This window comes from Salminus brasiliensis, chromosome 23, assembly GCF_030463535.1.
Source record: "Salminus brasiliensis chromosome 23, fSalBra1.hap2, whole genome shotgun sequence".
NCBI lineage: Eukaryota > Metazoa > Chordata > Actinopteri > Characiformes > Bryconidae > Salminus > Salminus brasiliensis.
In genome coordinates this window covers 7647484-7657841 of record NC_132900.1, presented here as the reverse complement: position 1 = coordinate 7657841, position 10358 = coordinate 7647484, and positions in this window count along the sequence as shown.

Sequence of the window (10358 nt, the reverse complement as noted above, 5' to 3'; positions counted from 1 at the left end):
TGGATTAGCAAGCAATCCACAAATACACGGTGAAAACCCAATGATGAGCTAATTCACATAATACTGTCCATTCACATTGAACATACTGTCACTGTCACGCACAAATAGCTCCAAAATGGCAGTTTTACCAGGGAATGAACACACCTTCTTAACTTTCAATAGAAGTCCATCTCCTCACTTTAACTTAGTAGTCCTTGCTCCACTTATCAGAGGGGGAGTATGCTGGCCTTCTAGTTCCAAGCAGAAGCTACTTAAACTCCAGGCCCTTCCCTTCCATTCCACATTCTCCTCCCACACCATAATCACAAGCTGAAGCCATGGTCTAAGACTTGCAAAAACATCTTCCAGCATGTTTCACCTCACACCACCACAAACCTACCCTCCCTATAACTCAGAAATGCTGCTCAGTATGGACGGAAAATATGGTCTGACCTATTGGACGTTCACAATTCACATTGATATTGAAGGGATAGTTTCTAAACCAATCAAGCACTGGTGTCTGAAATCTCGCTGACAAGTAATGAGCCCAAAAAAATCATTCATTTCCATGACACTGACTTCTACGAAATGAGTCACTGAACCGTCCCTTAGAATTACAAGTAGAATTACAAGACTGTATTCCCTTGGTGGCTGTATTTCCTTTTGTTGCTTTCATTTTGGTTTGACGTGAAATAAGCAGGACAATCACTGGATGGATTCCATTCCCAAACCATTCCCAAAACCTGTGCTGAGTATAACATAACAGAACGTCCCGTATGATTTCATTGAGGAAATTCCTGGAAATCATGTTTGGAATATTCTTACATAATCCGCACTCAGAGCAGGACTATGTTGTGAATGCTCTATTGCGCAAATGCATAGTTTCCACTATAAGAAAAGGGCAGTGATTGGAAGTTTCCATTTCCATCCTCTGAACACACACCAGCTTCGACCCTCAGAAACATTAGGCATTAGAGGAACTCCATTGTCACACACATACATAAACACAGACACACACACACACACACACACACACATGTCCGGGAAGTGAAATATTACTCAGACAACTGCTGCGGAGCAAAGGCATTGTGTGTTTGGTCAGGTGGACAAGGAGCTGGACACAGGCTTTTACAGCCCCATTCCCGCCCTTCTTTCCACACATAGCACAATCTCCACATGGTTCCGCACAGTCATCACCACAATTAGAGCTCTGAGTTCGGGGGTTTGGCTGGAGCCTTTCTTAACGGTTGTGCACTTACGGAACAGGGAGCTATTCCGCTAACGATAACCTAAGCTTAAAGTGTGGTTTGTCCAAAGGGAATGTTTCTTAGGGCCTACTGAGTATTTGATTATGGACAATCATTTTGAAGAAGAAATGGAAAAATTATGAACATAGAGTTTCTCCAAAAGGGGTAACTTTTAATGTTAATCAAAATAAAAGATTTTGGACCAGTTCTCTCCAAAATGATAAAAAAAAAAACTGAAAAAATGGAGACAGTAGTTTTGATAGGACAGCTGCAGGTAAAACCGGACAGTCTGACGGTCAGGACGGTCAGTAGGTGAAACGGAGTCCATAGGCAGTTACTGAATGAAGTTTGACTATAAAAGGCAAATTCAGAATGACCATTACGCTCTACTAACACAATGTCTTAAGTTGGACGTGTCGGTTCCCCTCTGGAAAACCACTTTTCTTTGGTGGACAGCTGTATTTATCTGGGCATAGTTGAAAAATGAGAGTTCCGTACATGAAACTGACAAACCGTCAACCTTAACCTCTGCTGTTCCTCCTTCAAAAGCAAAACACATGTAAATAAAGCAGGGCTGTAAAACAGGCCAATTCCCCAAAAAACCCAACCGTTATTCAACAGCTTTCACTTACGCCCACAGAAATTTGCATACACCTAAGCTAAACGTAACAGCTACTTCATGAGATAACAGAAGTGAGGCTAAAAAGGCTAAAAGCTGACGCTTGAAGCCATGAAGCAGCCCTAGGCGAAGCATTGTAAGGCATAGCAACGCTAGGTGAATCACCCCTGTCTGGATCTTTGCAGAGGTTTGAGGTGCACTCTGGAGAGCCAGGGAAGCGAGCAGGCATCAGTGCTACACTAAAAGCCGAACTCTTGCAGACCTTACTACAATCTCTACAGCTAGCTACCAGCACACCATGACAACACTTCTTCTTGCTGCAGTGCTAAAAATAAAGCTAAGCTATGTTATGCTACATGGCCACTGTGAGCAAGTGCTGTGACGTAAACCAGCCAGTCGGAGCAGATTAAAAGGATAAGGAAAATCAGTGTGTTTCATTTTGAGGCAAAATAACAGGGTTGTAAGTAGGCTTTTACAACCGAATCAGAGCCTTTTTTGGTAGAACCAAAGTCACATATTAAATATTTATTTGCATAGTTATACAGTATAATTTAAAATACTGAATAAATTCATTGTATGGCACTTTTAATGTTTTTGAAAACAAAAACTGGTCACATAAACATCGACTGACACAATTCAGCAGCTGCCCATTGGCTTCTATTGTAACTACACTGTATTGTTACCAGTGTCAGTGTTTTCCAGCTCTTTTCTTAGTACAGAAAAACCCCTTTAAAAATGACCTGTGCTAAACAACTGTCCACTCTAGGTGCAGCAGAAAGACAATGGACTGAAAAACACTGAACTTTTCCTTTAAGCTCTGTGACTATCTTGAGAAATCCTGCTGTGTGAAATGTGGCTCAGGCACAGGTTTTATGAGCACATTCCGCAAAATTCTCCCCTCTTCATAGAAGATCGACAAGAATGTCCTCTGCTAATCTGATCACACTTCCCCTAAATGTTCTCTGCTGATATTTTTAGACTTTCTTGTAAATGTTCTCTTCTCTCATGCCAGGCCGGCTGCGGGGGTGTGCAGGACTGACCACATGGCCTGTATTTGGCCACAAACAATTAGGCAGCAACTGCAGTGCATGTTCATGCCATTATACCTGACCTCCTGGCAGGTGGTCCTTGTACTGTCCTCTTTTTCTGCGGGAGTCCAGTGTATGTATGTGTGTGTGTGTGTGTGTGCGCTGGGGGGAAGGACAGATAAAGTGTGTGTGTGTGTGTTTATCTTGTGTGTTGTTTGTCTTGGCCTGTGATAGCAGTGCTTTGAATGGCCTGATGGTGTGTCAGACACACCAGAGTGTGTGATTCTTTCGTGCCTCACTTCATTAGGTTTCAAGTCGTAACAGTACAGGCGATGGGGGGGAGGGTGTGTGTGTGTGTGTGTGTGTGTCTATCTACAATTCACAATTAAAGCCTGAGTGTACATAATGTGCTAAAAGTCTCCAGTCTTATCCAGTTCCAGAGTTTACTTAGTTTAGTCTAAAGTTCTCCTAACTCACATTTTTAAGTTCTGCATCTCAGTTTGGTCGATAATTCATATTAAGTTAAGTTTAAAAAAACATATCTCTCACATAGCCTCACATAAAATATCTGCAGCTAAAATGACTTTGTAGTATTAGTATTTTTAATGTTAATTAGTATTGTGTAAAATGTTTAGTCTGTGGCTCCTCCCCCTTCAATCTGTTTACTGTGTATTCCCATCTGCAGCTTAGAACCCCCCTTGTCCCCAAACTAGGGGGCTTTTTTGACAATAGAAAGCTGAGCCCTTGCTGAGATTTGAACTTATGATCTCCTCACACTTGATAAGCAGTAGTTAGACCGTAGGGTCAGTCTAAGAGTGGAGCGACTGTCTAACTGCCATCATATCAGATGATCAGTTTGAATCCCATTATCACCACAACCCTCCATGGTCTGGAATCTGTGACGGGGGGGTCTTAAGCTGCAGGTGACACTAAACAGTAAGTAAATTGTACGGACAGAACAGAGACTAAACATCTTTCAAAATGTTAATTCATTTAAGCTGCTGCTAATTTACTGCTGTTTTTCAGGCGCAGTTAAATATGTGCTGTTGTGAAATATGTATTCTAGGTGTTTGTATATATTTATAATCTTGGGGTCTATAGACCATGAACACAGGCCTTTTAGTTGCAGAGCTGTTAGTGATTTATTTCGGGTATGTCATTTTAAAAAAATGGTCAGAAAATGGGTGCAAACCGATAATCAGTAAAGCACTGTGAAAACATGAAGGTCCTGAAGGTCACAAGTTCGAATCCTGAGCAGTGCCTCTTTGCCATCAGTGGCCGGAGTCTGAGAAAGCACAATTGGTCTTGTTCTCTCCGGGTGGGTAGATGGTGCTCTCTCCCCTCATTACTCATAGACGGTGTTGGCCGGCAGAGGTGTCTGTTAGCTGGTGCGGTGAAGCTGGGGTCCCAACACTTTCCTCTGAGCGTGTCGGTTGCCCAGTGATGCCGCATTGGTGTCGGTTTAAAAAGAGGCGGTGGTTGGCTTTGAATGTCTCCTAGAGTCGTGAACATTGCTAGTGCTAGGGGGCGCTAGAAACGGGTGGGTTGAAAAGTACCAAACTAGGAGAAAAGGGAAAAATTCAACAATGGTAAAAATTGAGGTAAAATTGAGAGGGGCAACATCTCAGGAACCAAAAAAACAGGATAAAAGCTCAGGATGAAAGCTTAAACTTAAACTCCTACAGACAGCATGTGAAGGTTCTTGGAATGTTGTGAGGAAAGTCCTGTACACAATGTATAAACCCACTCTGAGAATGTCCTCAGGACGTCTTTTTATTGACTAGGAAATTAAGAGGCTAATCGGGTTGATTTGAGACACGCCCACTGCGTCCTCCTCCTGGAAAACAAATCTGTGGTGGACGAGACCGAGCGGGCTCCCGACATTCCACAGCAGTGAGATGCATGGAAAGCTGAACAGGAGAGGCCCGGATGGAGGAGGAGGAGGTGGAGAAGAGAGAAAGAGGGGGAGGGGAGGGGCGAAGTGAAAGAATGTGTGGCTCGAGACTCGAATCTGGCTCGTCCCGGTTCTTCTGACGTCAAAGCTGTGAAGATTCCATTTGAGCCAGAAAGGTTGGACACACGCTTCCCCTCCTCGAAATCCACGCTCCTCTGACATCAGCTGGGACGTCTGCAATTCTAGCAGTGAGGAGGCATTTTTTTTTCCAGCAGGGCAGGCCAAGGACATTGGTAGCCATAAAAACCAGTCCATAAAGCCCATCAGCGAGATACCGTGCTTTGCAGGCTGAAGAGTGACAGCCTACTGTTGGATTGGCTATTGAAAACCGATTAGAATGGAAGGCATGTTTCAGGACACTGCTCTCCAGAGGAGAGGCTGGTGAGGAATGGTTCAGTGAGGCAGGCAGCACAGTTCTTTCCAATAAAAGCACAGAGTAACAGCACGCTGTGCTACTTGACTGCCAGCCATTGCTGTTATCTGACTAATGCTGGTTCCAGGAATGCTGACAAATGCTTCAGCAATTATAATGTGCTGTTATTTTGCTTGTTAAGGAAATTCTTCCATTAATTCTTATGACTTGAATTCAGCCAACATGCTAACATACACCATATGTCAGAAAATATCCGGGCCGCACCTCTAATTAGGGAATTCCGCTACTTCAGGACCTGAGGACCCTAAATTAGGTCAATCTTCTGTGAAAATTGTATTTCAAGGCCATTTAAGGCCATTTTTAAAGGCAACATGTGAATAAACCATTCCATTCTGCCCCTTCTTTCACTGTGTTTGCCTTTCTGCCCTTAGCTTACAAGCTTTTTAACACCAGAATCAATATTCACTCATAAAACCATGTGTTTAAAACCAAAAACAACCCACCCCATTTACCACTTCCACCCGTGTCTGCATTTTAAACCCAAATTTAACATAAAAAAAATCTGTGAATGCGAATCTGGCAACCTCACATGGGATAGAACCAGCGAGCGAAACACACATGATGAAAACAGCACAGTGTTTCTGATTGCTGTAGCGATCATACAGCTTAAATCCCTTCTGTTTTCCACACTGTAAATATGAGGGTTTTCAGACTGTTATAGCAGTTTCACAATCATGTTTTCTTCTGATGCGGTGTTGATAAGGTGTTGCCCCGCCTTCTTTAGTTTTGACGGGCTGAATTACCCAATGCCCTATATATATATCATGCCCAAGGTTGAGTGCTGTCTAGAGGGATACCACCCCCATAGCTTTGGGATGATTTGGAGTAAAAGAACCAATAATCAGTACCTTCAGAGACCTTACTGATGCTGCTGTGGCTGAAAGCAATCAAATCCCCTCAGCAATGTCTAGTGGAAACTCTTTTCAGGTCAAGTCAGGTCAGATTTATTTGTATAGCGCTTTTTACAACTGGTGTCGTCACAAAGCAGCTTCACATAAATAGTGATTAATAAAAGACAGAGACAAAGAAGAAAGAAGAAAATAACGTAAGACAAAATGGATCAAAGACCCCCAGTGAGCAAGCCAACGGCAACAGTGGCAAGGAAAAACTCCCTCAGAGCTGGAGGAAGAAACCTTGGGAGGAACCCTGAAAACGTCTGCATCTATCTGCTCCACCGTCAACAAACCTGAGTGATCGCAAGTAAGCAGCGAGACGACAGCTCCAGCATCTCAGTGTACTACAATTCCCTGGGTCCGCGAACCCCTGGACCTGCAACCTTTATCTAAAAAACATTAATTACCAAAAGCTAAACTAAACAGATGAATTTTCAGCTTGGATTTAAAGATTGAGTCCCGAACATTATCTGGAAGGTTATTCCAGAGTTGGGGGCTTTATAAGAAAAGGCTCTTCCCCCTGCTGAGGTTTTCTGAATTTTGGGAACGAGTAAGAGTCCAGCACCCTGAGATCTAAGTGGTCTTGATGGTTCGTAATATGTAATAAGATCCCGCAGGTACTCAGGAGCGAGGTCATGTAGGGCTTTATATGTTATTAGTTCATTTTCAGACATGTGGAGGCTGTGACTACAAATTCCCCATTAGTACTCTTGATCTTAGAAGAAATGTAGGACGCGCAGGTGTCCACAAAGTTTTGGACACAGTGGATGCATATCTAAAGGCGTGTTTGCTGGTTTGCTTGCAGAGAGAAAGCCAGAAGAATGGGAAACTGTAAACGGGCGAAAGTGAGAGTGTAGACAGAGCGAGAGAGGTGGTGAGAGAGTGGCATAGAGATAGAGAGGAAAATCAGTGCTCAAGGTACTCCTACACAAGCAAACTTACTGTATTTAGCTCTGTAGGAGTTTGCTGTAGGAGTTAATTAGCACTGGTGATTTTACTGTGGGGAAAGAGAGAGTAGCCCACACACACACACACAAACACACAGACATACACACGGAAAAGGACAGAGAGAGAAAGAGAGAGAAAGGATGAGGGGGTGGGCAGTGAGTGCACTGACGCAGCCTTTGGAAGGAAGAGAGATAGCGAGTTGGGGGGGGAGGCTATTTTAAGCCTGCAATAGGGAGTAGTGGATCGTTGCTGCTGCGTATCTGCTGCTTCCTACGTCATTGCTTTGGCTAACCCCTCTGCACACACACACATATACACACTCCACATGACCTCTATCAATGCTGGCATTACCATGCAGCTATAGGCAGAGATATGGACATAGCGATGTCTCATAAGCAGCCAAATAACACTGCAATGCATGATACTGTTGGACAAAAGTATTGGGACACTTGCTCATTCATCCCAAAATACTGGATGGAGTATCCACACATTCCAGAGAGCACAGTTTCACTGCTCCACAGCTCAATGCTGGGGGGCTTTATACCCCTCTAGCACACGCCTGGCATTAGGCAGGGTGCCAATAGGTTCATGTTTATCTGCTACAGAGGGTCCTGTTCTGTTGGCAGTACTTCTCTACAGGGACTAAACAAGCTGTGTATGTGTGTGCATCAGCAGTGGGTCCAACTTGAAACGTGTGGACATATAGTGTATTGCATTTATCAGCTATACAGGCCTGTTTTCAGCCTCCGCTGAAGAGTAAAAGACCCCCATTCGCTGAATGAGACAGCATTTTCTTCTCACAGCCTGCTGCTGGCCGGTAACATGGAAGCCTGATGCTCATGCTGGTGTAACTGCCACATAATGACACTACTATTAGCATAATTACGCCATTTATTATGGTTGAATAAGATGTTCTTGTGAGTGTATCATCTCCGAATTGAATGTCCCGGTCGGGATGATTCATATGAACAGGGAATGCTGGAAATTTAGCTCTGGGCACTATTCTGAAAAGTGCTAGGTTGCCAGCGTTAAGTCAATAACAGGAGAACTGCGGCACCTTTTAACCAAATCTCTATCTGCTGCATCTGGAGCGTACAGCTGATGACCACAGACAGTCATTTCCACACGCTGGCTGTGCTCCGTACAAGAGCAGAAGCGCTGACTCAGAACACTGCCATCATAGAAACCAATGGCCAGTCGCTGCAACACCTGCCTAATTGCAAGTGCTCGTTTTCAGCCTGAGTTTTTCTGCTATCATGTATGTCCAAATGTTTGTGGACACCACCTTCTAATAAATGAATTTAGCTACTTTGAGTTGCACCCATTGTTGACACAGATGTGCAAATGCACACACACACACACACAAACTAGCCCCTGTCTAGCCCCTGTAGAGAAGTACTGCCAATAGAATAGGACTCTCTGGAGCAGATAAACATGAACCTATTGGAACCATGCTGCCTAATGCGGAGTGTTGGCTAGAAGGGGTAAAAAGCCCCCCAGAATTGAGCTGTGGAGCAGTGGAACTGTGTTATCTGGAATGATGGTTGGTGCTCCATCCAATACTTTTGGGATCAGTTGGGGATTTTGGGATGAGGTGGGGTGGGGGGTCATCCATCATACTGACCTCACTAACGCTGTTGTGGCTGAATTCTTTTAAATCCTCACAGCAATGCTCCTTAATCTAGTAGAAAACTCAATGAATAAGCAGGTGTCCCAATACTTTTGTACATTTTTTAAATGAAAGGTGCCTGAAAGTGTGTCCTTTCTCTCCACAGAAGCTTTCATTTCTCAAGGGGTTCACAGGGTTCTGAATATCAGCAAAAAGGGTGCCACCATTGTCCACCATTACCATAAGTCAAAGAACCACATGTAGTTCCTTCTTTTTTGAGGGTTATATGAAGGTTCTTAGATCTTTTACAACCAATTACCAATCTCCTTTCAAACATGGTTCTTTCATGAACCCAAAGTGGTTCTACGACACCTATTCGCCACAGGGCAATTCTTGGTACATGGCAATTGACTGTATGCTCAGGGCGTACAGATGCAGCAGATGGGAGATTAGGTTGGAAAAGTCCAGAATGTTCCCTCGTGTTTCCTCCGTCTTCCCAGCTACCCTGACACAGGCTAATACATCTTCTGTGCCCTCTGAAGATCTTCGGAGTTCTTCAGCTCCTAATCAAACAGTCCAAGCAAATGGTGCCTTGAAGACAAACGAGTCATGTGTATCCCCATGGGGAATGGGTGTGGAAGAGCGTATCCACCCAACAATCTATGGCACGGTGACAGACTGTGTCCCAATTTCCTCCTTGCAGTGCCAGTGTACACTACAAAACACACACAGGCTATGTGACACACGGGTGAGTCACTTTACAGTAACCTGGGTATGCTACGCCCAGCCTGTACGACAAACATGAGAAGAATGCCATTTCATAACACCAGAACGTCCTGCACCAAAGCCCCGATAGGTCAGCCAGGCTGTTTTCATTACACACACACATCCTAAATTCCTGCTTAGCTGACTTGGCACAGTGAGCAAGACTTTTCAAAGCCTGCCCACACTCACACGCATCCGCACAAAACAACAACACAGGACAGGAATACGCTCTCTCACATTATACAGAATCGGGCTTGGCAGGGTGAGAGTGAATAACAGATTTACAAGACAATTGCAGACTAGCAGACAACAGTGTGCCAGTCTTGGGTTTGCAGGGAAGCGTCGGAGCGAACTGTGGGGAAGCGGAGTGAGCCAGGAGGACACACCCTAGCGGTGGGAGATAACTTATAATGTCAGTAAACAAGAGGTCAGCCGGTACAGCATACATGAGTCACTGTTCTTGACGGGGTGGCAGGAGATGAAACGTCCTATCTGTCACTCTTAACAAGACGTTCCAGGTTTGCAGATTCAGGAGTCAGATAATGAGCTGGTTACACTCCTGGTTATTCCAGGGTAAGCTGCTGCTTAGAACTGAATTCTTTATTAATTTAAACACTACAGAGTATTATTATAATTATTATTATCCATTCAAATGGTACCTTACTATTAAATAACAGTACAAACATCTGGGAATAGTAGCCTAAATTATAATCATCATCATCAGTTTTTTTTATTATTAATAATAATAATAATAATAATAATATATTAGTATTATCTTGTTTTGTATTAAATATGATATTAATAATAGTATGTGGTTTTGGACGTAGGCATGTGTCTAGAAATGTCTGATTACCTTATTAGCATAACAGTCACGTAATTAAAT